At 35.5% G+C, this 16,164-nt stretch overlaps 1 protein-coding gene across 9 annotated transcripts in view; it reads left to right on the forward strand.

The window, feature by feature from the left end:
- LOC149795675 (prolactin-releasing peptide receptor-like) overlaps positions 1 to 16,164 on the forward strand; it is a 187,041-nt gene that overhangs the window by 46,653 nt on the left and 124,224 nt on the right. The window contains exon 2 of one of the 9 annotated variants that reach the window (XM_089965519.1): positions 10,164 to 10,300. The exons of the other annotated variants lie outside the window; for them this stretch is intronic. The gene's annotated coding sequence lies outside the window, so the exon portion shown is untranslated. The remainder of the gene's footprint in view (positions 1 to 10,163; positions 10,301 to 16,164) is intronic. 9 annotated transcript variants of the gene reach the window in all.

Raw genomic sequence — 16,164 nt, forward strand, 5'->3', positions numbered from 1 at the left:
ACTGGCACATTGCAGACATCGTAGCGATATGACTGAAAAATTGTTAAAGCTACGTTAAAAATCCAAATCACATCACATCACATCAGATAACTTCTACATTAGGTAATATTTGTACCAACACCCCTAATTTCCATAATGTGTGATCTTATATGTGTTCATTGTTTCGATAGCTAGCCCAGAAAAACCTACTTAAAATATATACTAAATAACTGCAACTACTACTTCTACTATTACTACTACTTCTGCTACTACTACTACTACTGCTACTACTACTACTTCTACTACTATTACTACTACTACTACTACTACTGCTACTACTACTACTTCTACTAGGCCTCAAGTTAGATTAGTTCTGAGAACGCTCCGGTGGCCTAGTGGTTAGAGCGTCCACCTCGGATGCGGGAGGCCGTGGGCCGAATCGTACCAAAGACATAAAAATAGTACTAACAGTTGCCTCGCTAGGCGCTCAGAATTAAGAGGTTAGTGTTAAGACAGGTCGGACTGGTGTCAGGATAATGTGACTGGGCGGGACATCATACTACATGTCTGCGGCATGATGCATCAGAGCTATAAACTGCCACACTGCGGACATCGTGGCTACATGATTGAAAAATTGTTAAAGATACGTTAAAAATCCAAATCTCTCTCTCTCTCTCTCTCACACACACACACACACACACACACGAACACACACATTAATGTGAATATAAGTAGACTGTATAGTGAACACATTAGTGTGAATATAAGTAGACTATAGTGAATACAATGATATCAGAGCAGGTTAGTCTTAGTAATCGATTTATGCTAGGCTGCTTCACACACACACACAAGCACACACATTAATGTGAATATAAGTAGACTATAGTAAACTCATTAGTGTGAATATAAGTATACTGCATGTTGAATATATTAACGTGAATATAAGTATACTGCATGTTGAATACATTAACGTGAATATAAGTATACTGCATGTTGAATACATTAACGTGAATATAAGTAGACTGCATGTTGAATACATTAATGTGAATATAAGTAGACTGCAAAGTGAATACATTAATGTGAATATAAGGAGACTGCAAAGTGAATACAATAATGTGAATATAAGTAGACTGCAAAGTGAATACATTAATGTGAATATAAGTAGACTGCATGTTGAATACATTAACGTGAATATAAGTAGACTGCATAGTGAATACATTAATATGAATATAAGTAGACTGCATAGTGAATACATTAATATGAATATAAGTAGACTGCAAAGTGAATACATTAATGTGAATATAAGGAGACTGCAAAGTGAATACAATAATGTGAATATAAGGAGACTGCAAAGTGAATACAATAATGTGAATATAAGGAGACTGCAAAGTGAATACATTAATGTGAATATAAGTAGACTGCATAGTGAATACAATGATATCAGAGCAGGTTAGTCTTAGTAATCGATTTATGCTAGGCTGCTTCGACTTAAATGATAACAAGTTTTGATAGACGCCTTAATGAACAATGGTCACGGCAAAAAAACATACATATTAGATGATTATACGTACCAGACTTGGTGTATGTCCGTGAAATTATATAAGCTTTACAACATAAGGTGAGGTTTTATGTCCATAATATTCGTGACTTTTAAATGTAAAACAAAAATAAGACAAAAGCTGGTGTCATACACTTTCTGTCACATATACAGACAAATATGATACAATGCTGCTTTTGTGATTTGGTACAGGAAGTTCAGTTGCAGTTTGGGACTGGGTACAGGAAGTTCAGTCACCGTTTGAGATTGGGTACAGGAAGTTCAGTCACAGTTTGAGACTCAATACAAGAAGTTGAGTTCGTGACAAAGTGTTCTTGTACGTACTGAAAATAATTTACCAGACACCTAAGCTGGTACATTACATAACAAGGCTAATTAACGAATGAAGAGGATCAAGCGTAATACGTAATTAACTCATATCTAACATTGTACAGTATATTAACTCATTCGAACCAACTGAAAGAAGATAAGCTTCCTGGGGCTAAATTATTTTACAGTCTTGTAGAAAGTAAATTACCATGCATTCTGGTAGAAAGTAAATTATCTTGCATGCATTCTGGTAGAGAGTAAATTATCAAGCAGTCTAGTAGAATTTAAATTACCATGTTATCTGGTATCATCTAAATTACCAAGCTGTCTGGTGGAAAGAAAGTTTCCATGCATGCACGCAAGTAAAAATAAATTACCAGACAGTCTGGTAAAAATATAGTATCATGCACGCAATCTGGTAGAAAGTAAATTACCATGCAATCTGGTAGAAAGTAAATTACCATGCAATCTGGAAGAAAGTAAATTACCATGCAGTCTGGTAGAAAATAAATTACCATGCAAACTGGTAGAAAGTAAATTACCATGCAATCCGGAAGAAAGTAAATTACCATGCAATCCGGAAGAAAGTAAATTACGATGCAATCTGGTAGAAAGTAGATTACCATGCAATCTGGTAGAGAGTAAATTGCCATGCATTCCGGTAGAAAGTAAATTACCATGAAATCTGGTAGAAAGTAAATTACCATGCAGTATGGTAGAAAGCAAATTACCATGCAATCCGGTAGAAAGTAAATTACCATGAAATCTGGTAAAAAGTAAATTACCCAGCAATCTGGTAGAAAGCAAATTACCCTGCATACAGTCTGGTAGAAAGTAAATTATCAAGCAATCTAGTTGAATTTAAATTACCATGCAATCTTGTAGAAAGTAAATTGCCATTAAATCTGGTAAAAAGCAAATTACCCTGCAGTCTGTTAGAATGTAAATTCCCATGCAATCTGGTAGAAAGTAAATTACCATGCACTCTGGTAGAAAGTAAATTACCATGCAATCTGGTAGAAAGGAAATTACCCAGCAATCTGGTAGAAAGCAAATTACAATGCATTCTGGTAGAAAGTAAATAACCATGCAATCTGGTAGAAAGTTAATTACCCTGCAGTCTGTTAGAATGTAAATTCCCATGCAATCTGGTAAAAAGTAAATTACGATGCAATCTGGTAGAAATTAAATTACCATGCAATCTGATAGAAAGAAAATTACCCAGCATTCTGGTATTAAGTAAATTAACATGCATGCAATATGGTAGGAAGTAAATTATTTAGCAGTCTAGTAGACTTTAAATTATCATGCAATATGGTAAAAAGCAAATTACCCAGCAATCGAGTAGAAGAGTAAATTACCTTGAAATCTGGTTGAAAGTAATTTATCCAGCGATCTGGTAGAATGGAAATTGCCCTACATGCAATCTGGTAGAAAGTAAATTCCCCTGCATGCAATCTGGTAGAAAGTAAATTACCCTGCAATCTGGTAGAAAGTAAATTTCCCTGCATGCAATCTTGTAGAAAGTAAATTACCCTGCATGCAATCTGGTAGAAAGTAAATTACCCTGCAATCTGGTAGAAAGTAAATTACCCTGCATGCAATCTGGTAGAAAGTAAATTACCCTGCATCCAATCTGGTAGAAAGTAAATTACCCTGCATGCAATCTGGTAGAAAGTAAATTACCCTGCAATCTCGTTGATAATCCAACTTAAAAAGGTGGTCATGATCTACTTGCGAGTGACAGTGAAGGTAAATTTATAGAAAGCTGACAATTTCTAGTTGTCATGCATCATGGATCAAAGCATGGTAACTATGGCAAGTTGTTTTAATATTAATTTTTTTTTCATGTATGTGGAAATCTCGTTTAAAGGTGTCATAAAATATAAGTACGTGAAATAAAGACTTACTTTACACATGGGAATTCTTTTGCACATATATACCATTATTTTGTACATATATGAAATTCATTTCATGTTCGTTGTCAAATGTACAATAGGTTTTATATGTGACAAAGAATTTCACATTTGTGAAATAAAGTCTTTTTTATAAATATATTTAAATAGTTACAAAAAAGCATTTATTTCACATGGGGAGAGTTATTTTTCATTCATGAAATTCTTTTCGCATATGCACAATCAAGTCGTAACTGTTTCACTTGTGGAGATATTTGTACACGTGAAATAAAGGCCTATTTTACACATGTGAAAATATTCGTACACGTGTGAAATAAAGGCCTATTTTACACATGTGAAAATATTCGTACATGTGTGAAATAAAGGCCTATTTTACACATGTGAAAATATTCGTACACGTGTGAAATAAAGACCTAAAGTACACATGTAAAATATTTGTATACGTGTGAAATAAAGACATATTTTACACGTGTGAAAATATTTGTACATGTGTGAAATAAAGCCTTTTTCATACATGTGAAATCGTATCACCTATGTAGACTACTGTGTACATATATACAATAAATAATCTATTTCACACACGTAAAGATGAATTTCAAACACTTGCATATGTACAAATCTTTGTCGCACACGAGAAATTATTTATTATATAAGTTATTGAATGAACTTTCATATAAAAAAGTCAAGCGAATGTGATTAATGTAAGTAATACACAATATTAACTATTTGAGCGATGCTAGTTTAACCATGTGAAAAGATGAAATTAAACTAAGATATATTTCTCCATTACAAAGCTCAAAGATGTTCTAGGACCTCTTGCCTTCCGAGAAAACCAAAACTGACGGATTGTGTGGGTTAATACATTTATAAAACACGAAACTTTGCCTAAGAAACCCACCCCCCCAATTTAACTTTGCCAATCAGGATATTAGGTTTATTTAACCGCCGTAATTAGCGCACGCCCATCAAGGTTATGAAAATTTCACAGCCTTCCCGCTTTCCTTAATAAGCCGATCTCTACAAAGTTTCAACTTATGACAAATATTCAGCAAACACAAACACTGTTTCTGCAAGATTTCAACCTTTAGCATTCTTGATAAAGAACGAAAGCTTCACACGTTAACCTGACACTGTAATCGAACGGACCTCATTACGAATCGAGCATTCCCCACCAGACCGATTAAAATACCGTATCATAACCCCTGCTATGGATTTAATTCCCCACCAGACCGATTAAAGTACCGTATCATTACCCCTGCTATGGATTTAATTCCCCACCAGACCGATTAAAGTACCGTATCATTACCCCTGCTATGGATTTAATTCCCCACCAGACCGATTAAAGTACCGTATCATAACCCCTGCTATGGATTTAATTCCCCACCAGACCGATTAAAGTACCGTATCATAACCCCTGCTATGGATTTAATTCCGTGACAAATCACATACATCAACTTAAAAATGGCTATATGTCACAACGATATCTGCACATTACAAACATCCACAAAATTCATACTGTATCCTGACCAAATATCTTCCGAATTACAATAATTTTCATATATGTAATAACAAGAAAATTAGTGACTAATATTTCCAAGTATTTTAATGGCAAATTATGAAAATAATAGTCCATGAATAATTGTCTAGGCTATTTCTCACGCACGTAATGTAGGAACTAATGAATTACGTTATGGGCATGGCTTAAGAACAATAGTGAAACATTACATTTTGATGTCACATATTCTTTGTACTTCTTCCATTATGACACTATTTTAAATTCACATCGTTTTCATCGTGCTTGGAGGTTTCGTCAAGTATCGCACTCCTTTACGCCCATATCGGTTTCATGGCGCTTGAAGGTTTCGCCCATTATATCATTATTTTACACCCCCATCGTACTTGGAGGTTTCGGCTATTATTAAACTATATATACACACACTTTTTTTCACAAACACTTGGCACTAATTTTTCATTCACTCGATGTTGAAACAAGCTGCACGGTAACGAGACGTGGACACGTGAAAAATTCTAACATTTTGCATGTTCTATACATATTAATACATATTTAGAAAACGATGATGTCGAATAATGTGAGATCGCAGGTATCGCTTGATGACTGACGCTCAGGTGGAAGTTCTATGATATTGAGCCCCTTGAATTCTTGAGAAAATTGATTTTAAAGATAATGTACTGACGTGATTCACAGACGCCACCTTATGTGTTTATGAAATGCACAAGAGATTTATAAGTTACAATTTAGCATCAAATTTCATGATTATAGAATAGTTTGTAATAATATCTGACACAAACATGAGTTATATATTTTTAAGTGCACACAGTGATAACTGTGGAAGATAAAGACCGGATGTTGCTGATAAAAAAGATAAATTTGCAAATGTCAAACATTACCAGAGAAGTGACTAGATAGCTGGTATGTATAAAATGTGCATTATGGCTTCGTATGTACGCGTGACATATTTTATGTAAAGCTGAATACAGATAACAAGCACTTATTACACCTTGGTAACTGTTTCGGTCTCGTTTTGACTGTTCACTTGTCCTCGCGCTGATCAGGTACAGTTTGTTAATGCCCTCATTTGGAATGTCTAGTACCTGCTGGAAACAGAGCATAATGGGTAGACAGTTTTAGATACGTTAACGGGTTGTCTGCTCTGTTTATTGCTTATTCTATCCGATTTGTAATGGACTACATGCGCTGTCGTATGTCGTAAGAGGAGTCAAATGGACGCACAAGCTGCGCTGGCTCTAAGGTTAGTATGCAGGAGACACTACCAGATTGGTGCGGATTCAAATCCTACCATGGAAACAGTCCTGGTGAGCTACCATGGGATCAGTCCTGGTGAGCTACCTTCCTACCAGTCCTGGTGAGCTACAATGGGATCAGTTTTGGTGAGCTACAATGGGATCAGTACTGGTGAGCTACCATGCGATCAATACTGGTGAGCTACCATGCGATCAATACTGGTGAGCTACCATGGGATCAGTCCTGGTGAGCTACCTTCCTACCAGTCCTGGTGAGCTACACTGGGATCAGTTTTGGTGAGCTACCATGCGATCAATACTGGTGAGCTACCGTTGCGTGTCCTTCAACAAGACATTTTGTCCTAAATAAACTACTATTTTTAATATGTCGTAAAACACCAAACCAAACTGATTTCTAAAAGAGGAAAGTTTGGCTGCAAACAGACGATAGCTTCTATTTTAGTTTTCTGTATATCATGGGAAATTTGTTTTCTGCCCTATTCTTATACTCAAATTTTATCCACTGACATACAAATATAACATGGCTTCTAAAGTGTTTATGTAAAGCAATTTGATTTAACAACATTATTGGTATATCAAATTGCTATCCGCCCATATAGAAAATAACGATAAAAATATTAATAACCACCGTTTTCTAAATGAATTTAATAGTGAACATAATTTCATTACAATCGTTCTTGTTTTCCCTTCCCCTACCCACACTGTGCATAACGGACAAAATAGGAGTGAGAGAAAACGAATTTGGGCTGAATCAAAACATTGAAACTGAACTTACACCAAGTAACACAGAAACACATGATTAGTCGCAAACACGTGTTCACTTTATTTGGGATTTTATACAGTGTTCATATAATCAATGATACAAAGTTTCAATAGCCTGTCGACACAATACGGTAAATGACTTGGTTACGAGGCACACATACTGTAATGTATTTAATGCTTTTATTTGCCGTTGTTGTTGTGTTTGTTTTATTTCTTAAATCAATAATACTATTCTAAATCGACTATTATTAATTAACTATGATCCGAATGGTGCCCTCTTTCCACCGACAAAACACATCTCTCTCTCTCTCTCTCTCTCTCTCTCTTTAATGATGGTATAAGTAAACCGACCCAAGGCCCAGAGAGAGAGAGAGAGAGAGAGAGAGAGAGAACTCTGTGTTTGTAGAGCCCTACTGTCTTTATTACAACCATCTTTGATATTTAAATCATACGTGTGTCACATTTATTAAATCAATATTAAATAATAGAAGCTCAAAACAATCAACTTATCAATTTACCAAGGGGATTGTGAATAGCTACAAAAGGCACAGAACTACATTTTGCGGACAAACTGGGCAGGGATGTACAGAGTTCATTCACTCTGTCCTTACACAGTCGCCTGTAGTCAGTCTTAACTCCGTTCAGTGGGCAAATACATGTATTTTGTGTGTGATATAAAGATGCAAGCCTTGTTTTCTTTTAATAAAAAATTTATACATCTCCTGGTATATCAGTGAATATATAAATCGCAGCTAATATACCATTGCTTTCGATGTGCCAAGTGAGTGATTTTAATTCTGTACTTGAGTGGTTGCCAAAAACTTCTTAATGTTTTATCTTATCAAAAAACGAAAACTATGTAGATGGTTTTCCATTATTTTCTTGCCAGTGTCTTTAGAAGTTTAGAGATATGTATGATTTAAGCAATAACTTGAATTAGCGTGTGCTGGGTTGTATATAGATCTCTCTTCACATATATAGTCTTTACTTTAATTAAAGCTCGCTAATGACGTCACATTATTATTTGTTTCCTGTCCAATAGAGTCAATGCTGAACCCCGCGTGCCATGTTTACGCACCACAATGTTGTACACTACTTGCGACCTCTGTAACATCAGCGTCATTTACGATACAACAAAGCGGGTGGTATTACAGAAAAGGAGAAATATATAATCTGCAGTGATATCAAATGATATAGATTTTCTACTGGCGATAAAGAGAATGCTGCGGAAAGTACGTAAATTTTGAGACCGGATTTTGCTTACTTGAAAAGTGCCGTTTTAGGGATCGGAGTTTGTGTCTTGATTTTAGACTTTTTGGCCTTACATCTAAAGCAGACCGGTTCGAACTGCACACAGGCTGGTTAAACTTTGCAAAAGGAACATGACTGAGAGATTTGAAGTAAAATTAGGTCAAGATACGAGAATCTTGCATTGGGTCCGATGCGCAAGAAAAGGTCAAACATTTACCCGTCTGCACATGCGCCAGCAAAATAGCCAATCGAAGAAAAAAAAAACAAAAAAACTTTTATACACCTAATCAGCAGTCTAAAGGAACATGTATCGGAAGTAGATGTGTTTGGATGCATTCAGAAGTACCCCTCCCCCAAAAGAATATACGTTTTCTAACCCCCATTTCAGGTGAAAATGAAAAGAATCTGCGGAGGTGAGTTAAGCAGTGAAAGATGCAATATAAATAACTAATGCTATGTGTAATTATTTTATACATTATTGTATTGACTTTTCAGTATTGTCTTACATAATGAAAGAACCAATTCGTACAGACGTATGTAAAAATAAGTAATCAGTAGTAATTAAAGCTGATAAGATTATGATAGTTCTAAAATTCGGTAGGTGGATATACAAAACTACAAAAGTTTGATATGGCGTATAAAGACGTCTTGGGTTGGCGGAATATCGGTACACCATATCAACCTCTTTATTTCCTCCCGACTCAGAATAATAAATTTAAAAAAACGAAACAAGAACCTGCTTTTGTATTTATCCATCACCACAGTATGTTACGCTTGCCAATTATCTTTAACTAATCTTTGTGAATGAAACTCAAAGCAGTTTTTGAAATTTCAATACGGTGAATCAGAGCATGAAATACCAGATCGATCATGTATTATAAAGACATCAGACCGAAACCTATTCATGCGCCATATCCAAATGAGCTCTTTCCCATACTGAAAGGAACAACACGAATGCGGTTTTGTATTATATATATATATATATATATATATATATATATATATATATATATATATATATATATATATATACAGCGTGAATGAAAGAGAACACACCTAAATAATTCTAATCCGGGCATATAATACGGAAATATGGATTCAACATGTGTATTAAATTCAAGACGGATTTGTGATAAAAAATAACGTGGTGTCCATTCAAAATATTGTACAACAAATTATAAGAAGCTAAAACTTTGTTAGATAATATGAATACTAAATTAATTTATTTAATAATCTTGATATCATGTCAGAAAAAATGTGGAGTGGAATTCAGAAGAAACACTAGATTCACATTTCTTAAACAAAATCAGTCATTGGAAGAATCTTAAAAAAATAGAATCAGTACCATTGACTTGAAAGTAATAATTGGTGGATGATATATTCGGCGCATATGTGATTTTATTGAAACGACACATCTTGAATTATTTAAAATTGTTGGCTTTCTTCAGTTTTGGCGCTGATTTTATTGGTCAATACAGCCACAATTACACCTCTAAATTATGTGTTGTACATTATTTCTTAATAGAGCAGTCAACTATTTATAGAGATTTTTCTTCATGCCAAGAAAAACAACTCCATCAGTATTTTTATTTATTTCTGAATAGGCACGCTTCCATTAGATTCAACCATGCAAGATGCATTGCGCCTTATCTTAGTTGAGATTGATGCAGATGGTGATATTTCTTGACGTATTTATAGAATTCTCAGCCGACAGCACGATATCCGGTAATTCTCGCTCTCTGTAAGTTTCTGACCGCCATTAAAACTACAGACACTATAGACATGCTGCCTTATAGGCTATAAAAAGCCCCCACCCCTGTTCAGTTCTTTAACAGCGCTTTCTTTTTATCAGCTGGTTCATTTGATTGCCATTACTTAATTACTGAATTAATGTCGAATGTTAAGCTGTATGTCTGTATAACACTGAGCACAGAGAAAATCGACGGAAAATTAAATGGGGCCAGAGTTGAGGTGCGGGTGAAGAAGGTTCCGACGAATATTTCTGGAGTTCCGCTCAGCTTATGCTATCTTTGATAGTATCGCACCAACTTATTTCATCTTATTATTTAAGGACGATCGCATATTAACTGTTGGAGTATGCAGCTTTTTGACAATTTATATTTTTAAATAGCAAAGGGCCCAAGTAATTTACCTAACACTGCATTGCTTAGTATTCATTTTATTGCGTTGGGCTTAGTTGAATACATATCTCCAGGTGAAGGTCATTAAACAGGAACATATAGGAAAAGTATTCTGCCATCAATTATACATGTAATACCGTATTCATTTTTTGCTGGCTTGTGAATTTCATGAATTTTCCAATGTAATTAATTTTGATAATTTACTAGAGTGAATTATGAAAACTATTTCTTCACTGCTATCAGTAGATAATGCTATGACCAATAAACCAGTACGAGGTCACGTTATGTTGATCTTGTGATTCTCCAGTTAAATGACAGTTTTCAAATTTTTTGAAAGTGTACAACGTTATTTGAAACAGATTCGTAGTTAACGACAACTCTCCAACACAAACTGCCATTAGTAACGACAACTCTCTCCATCACAAAATGCCATTTGTAACGATAACTATCTCCAACACAAAATGCTATTAGTAATGACAAGTCTCTCCAATACAAAATGCCATTAGTAACGACAACTCTCTCCAACACAAAATGCCATTTGTAACGATAACTATCTCCAACACAAAATGCTATTAGTAATGACAAGTCTCTCCAATACAAACTGCCATTAGTAACGACAACTCTCTTAATCACAAAATGCGGCGTTCTATCTGAAAGGATACTAAAAATAAGTGAACTTGGAATTCCAAAGGTCGCCATAACGTAAACTTTTATCAGATTCACGGCTGACATTATCGTGTAGCAAACCGTAAGAAATCTACTGCTTAAATTTGATGCACATAATATCAGTCAATACGTTTGAGCATCGCATAAAAAGAAATTTGCTTGTTCCATGGCATTTCGTGTGTGAGTTTTACACCCACTCAATGAAATATATCAGTTATTCATATTCTGTTTATATTCTCATTTATAAGTCGAGTCCAACTGCAAGCAACACAGACCATGATCTGCTGATGGAGTCCGTGCTGTTTGCATTTGATTCGATATATATATATATATATATATATATATATATATATATATATATATATATATATATATATATAATACGAAGAAAAATCAGATTTGCAGATTAAAGATCACATACTTCCTTGTGATAAAAAAGAACAACGTATGTTGATTAATGAGTTTTCTCTTCATTATGATTGATATCACGTGTGTTTTCTGCAACAAAAAGCTTGCGCGGCCGATTTACGACAAGTCGTACACCTTTACTGATTTCCCAATGTCGGTTTAACTTTTGTTTCTTTCAGCAGACTTTATAAGAGACTGATGCCGCATTCTCGCGTTCCTATATATGTGTGTGATCGTGTTTTCCAGAGTAGAGCACGTGTGCTCGATAGCTGTATCAACAGGCATTTGAAATGAGTGATATCACTGTCGTAGGAAGTGTCAGAATATTGAACAAATTGTGTTTCAAAACTAGCACACACACACACACACACACACACACACACACACACACACACACACACACACACGCATACATACATACATGCAGACAGATAGATAGATAGATAGACAGACAAGGTTGGCAATGTAGATACTAGGTGGGTTGGGGTTAAAATTAATATCCCTCAATTTTTTCGATGGCATCCAAAATAACTTTACAAATATTACCTTGCCTTAATCTACCATGGGCACGGTATCATGACTGTGAGGACGGTTTTTCTAATCATTCATCTGGCATGGTACCATGACTGTAAGGACGGTGTTTCTAATCATTCATCTGGCATGGTATCGTGACTGTAAGGACGGTGTTTCTAATCATTCATCTGACATGGTATCATGGCTGTAAGGACGGTGTTTCCAATCATTCATCTGGCATGGTACCATGACTGTAAGGACGGTGTTTCCAATCATTCATCTGGCATGGTACCATGACTGTAAGGACGGTGTTTCCAATCATTCATATGGCATGGTACCATGACTGTAAGGACGGTGTTTCCAATCATTCATCTGGCATGGTATCATGACTGTAAGAACGGTGTTTTCAATCATTCATCTGGCATGGTATCATGACTGTAAGGACGGTGTTTCCAATCATTCATCTGGCATGGTACCATGACTGTAAGGACGGTGTTTCTAATCATTCATCTGGCATGGTATCATGACTGTAAGAACGGTGTTTTCAAATCATTCATCTGGCATGGTACCATGACTGTAAGGACGGTGTTTCCAATCATTCATCTGGCATGGTATCATGACTGTAAGGACGGTGTTTCCAAATCATTCATCTGGCATGGTATCATGACTGTAAGAACGGTGTTTCCAAATCATTCATCTGGCATGGTATCATGACTGTAATAGCGAAACGAATATCAGAGAGTTCAGAGTGGCACCGTTTCCAAAATCAAGGTCGTGTATCATATGTTACGGAATAGTCTTGTCGTGTATCATATGTTACGGAATAGTCTTGTCGTGTATCTTATGTTACGGAATAGTCTTGTCGTGTATCTTATGTTACGGAATAGTCTTGTCGTGTATCTTATGTTACGGAATAGTCTTGCTTTGTTATTTACATATGATCAAGTTCGTAACATTAACATCAAGCAAATTTAAAACGTTTTCATTTTTTGTTGTAATAAATTTATAAATATTTGAAAAGGGCTGTACTGTTCATAATTTGAGTTTTATAAAACATTTTGAATTTAAGTAACAACGGATTATACCGAGAGAGCATCTTGTGGATAAAGTTGGAAAAACTTATGATTTTCATCATCACTAGCACCTTGATGGACAATAATCCAAAAAATCTGTATGACATTTACATCCTAAAATTAGCAACGGGTCAAGTTAGATGTCCTGCAGACATGACGTTGTGCATTGATTGACCTAGCTACATGAGGGGCCTATACAGCTAGATTCTACTTAGATAATTATTCTGATTTTCATAAAAGAGTACAAAACCTGATCAACTTTATATAGAGTGAGAAGCAATAATAGTACCTGATGAATACTGACTTTTTATTCTCACCCATGCGGCAGGGAAATCTAGCTGTTTTGCTAACCTAACTCTTCTTATCTCAGTCTAGTCATCTCAGACCATCGTCTCAGTCAAGGTGTCCACGCGCTCAGAACTACTTTAAAAAACGAAACCCTTGTTTTCTTCTGCTGTCCCTGAAGTAGTTGTTCTAAGATAAAACAATAACAACAACAAATCTATAACTTAAACATAGTAGCCTATGGTCACTCTATCTTTTGAGAGCACGCCATACAAAATATTTCCAGATAGACAAACACACACACACGCACACGATGTCGAGTTGTTTGGTTTTATACTAGTTCGTTCCGCACATCATGGTCAGTTTGATCATCTATGCAGGCCTAACTCAGTACATTTTCAGGTCAGCGTCATTAAATGTAGCTTAAGTTACCAAACTAGTTTTAAATACTTCGCGTGAAACAAATTATATACTGTTAGCTACATTTAATGACGCTGACCTGAAAAATGACTGTGCTACAATTCTCATACTGTGTGGAATGAACTAATGACAGAAAACACAGATCCATGCACATAGACTATAGACCTACAAACTTCATAGCCTCGGTGAGGACAACTAATATAACCCCTTGACTGGAATTTCCTTGTCTTGGTCCAAAATCCCAAAATAGATTCCATTATTCAGGGGATAATGGGGCTATACACATTACTGGCCACAAAAATCCCAACTCTCTCAACAACTACAGAAAACTTAGTAACAGCCAAAAATGTGTTATGTCAAACATACTTTCTTCTAATTTTGTTAAGCATCTCCATTGTGCCCGAGTTGAATGAAAATATACCTACAATCGTTAATGACAAATAATGCACTTGCCAGCCAGAATGAATCATTTATTTGTCCACACATTATTCCGCAAGTAAACTTCACCTTAGTACTTGAAGCTTTGCGATATTTCCAAAACAAAAAAAAATAAATTTTCAAAGAATCAGTGAACTTGAAAGTTTAGCATATGGTTATCCGCATGGTTCCGTATTTGGAGGATCTTTTATACATGGGGGTAATTTTACAATCAATATTAAGGACAACACAATTATGTCACAAACAGTTTCACCTCCTCCAAAGAAAAGTAGAGCTATATATGATAGTGGCACATATCTCTAATTACCCATGAATAATCTAATGCAACATGTTACTCTTCGTTACAGCTTGTTCTAAGTATAACTACAGTAGAGCTGAGTACCCAGCAAATTTTGGGTGACAAAAATAATATATGTTGGGGTTTGGACCGAGACAAGGAAATCCCAGTCGCGGGGTTACATTATATGTTTCCCCCTCGGCAACCCTCGTGTGGAGACAAATAATGTAACCTCTTGACTGGAATTTTCTTGTCTCGGTCCAAACCCCAACATAGATTATATTAATCTGCTAACTAAGTTGCAATAGTGCAGGTTATTTTAATTTAGTTGGAAAAACTGAACAAGAAAAAAATCTGTGTCGATGTTTGTACCAAGACAAGGAAATCCCGGTCGCTCGCGGGGTTACATTATTTTTCTCTCCACTAGGTATAAACTCATGAGGAGACAAACAATATAACCCCTTGACTGGGATTTCCTTGTCTCGGTCTAAACCCCAATATAGATTCTATTAATCTCTTTAAAAGATCACTGCTTTACGATACCCTTGGATAACGTGACGTCATACAGGTGACGTCATAATATAAAGATTACTTGAGTTCAAACTCTGCAGTAAATGTTGAAATTATAAAAGCAGACATCATTAGCAGTCAAAAATTCTGCCAATCAGTCTATTCTGTGCAAAGCATTTATATCAAGCCATAGGTGGAGTTTTTAAAGAAGACTTTTTCAAAGACATTATGAAACAAAAAAGCTATGAAAATTCAACGGGTGAAACTCAGAATTTATGGTGCTATGATAAAATAAAAACCATATCTTGAAATGTTAATAGCATTGTTGTTCATTTATCAACTGTTATTTCCGAGGTTCTAATGCTCATTTATACCACCGTTATCTTAACATAATCCATCGCCATCTCTTTCTGTCGCAATAACTACCACTTCACCGCTTTTTCCATCTCGTTTGAGGCGGTGTCTTTGTAGGTTTGATGACCGGATGTTCTTAGAGGTGCGGTAAGCATTATATTTTATCTCATGTACGAGTGTTTATAACTTTGTAAAGCAGTTCTATTGTAAAATATGTATCCTACTGTCATTGTTCTATTCAGAGAGACAATTTCGTTATTCAGAGATAAAGAATGAAAGCCTGGCGTGAACAGAACTAAAACAAAACTTTGTACAAAGAATTTCCATCAGTATTATTTTGTATTGATTTCTTAAGTAATTTTTTTTTACTTCAGATTCATTTTCCTGAAAAAAAACTCGCCAATTGTAGACAGTCCTCCATATTTCAGCATAAATGAGATCTCTTTGAAAGTCCATGTTCATAGTTTTACGAAATTTCAACCAAGAGATGCGTCGCACATGCCCTTCTGGGCGCAGGCGA

This window comes from Sinohyriopsis cumingii, chromosome 7, assembly GCF_028554795.1.
Source record: "Sinohyriopsis cumingii isolate HCF-2022 chromosome 7, ASM2855479v2, whole genome shotgun sequence".
NCBI lineage: Eukaryota > Metazoa > Mollusca > Bivalvia > Unionida > Unionidae > Sinohyriopsis > Sinohyriopsis cumingii.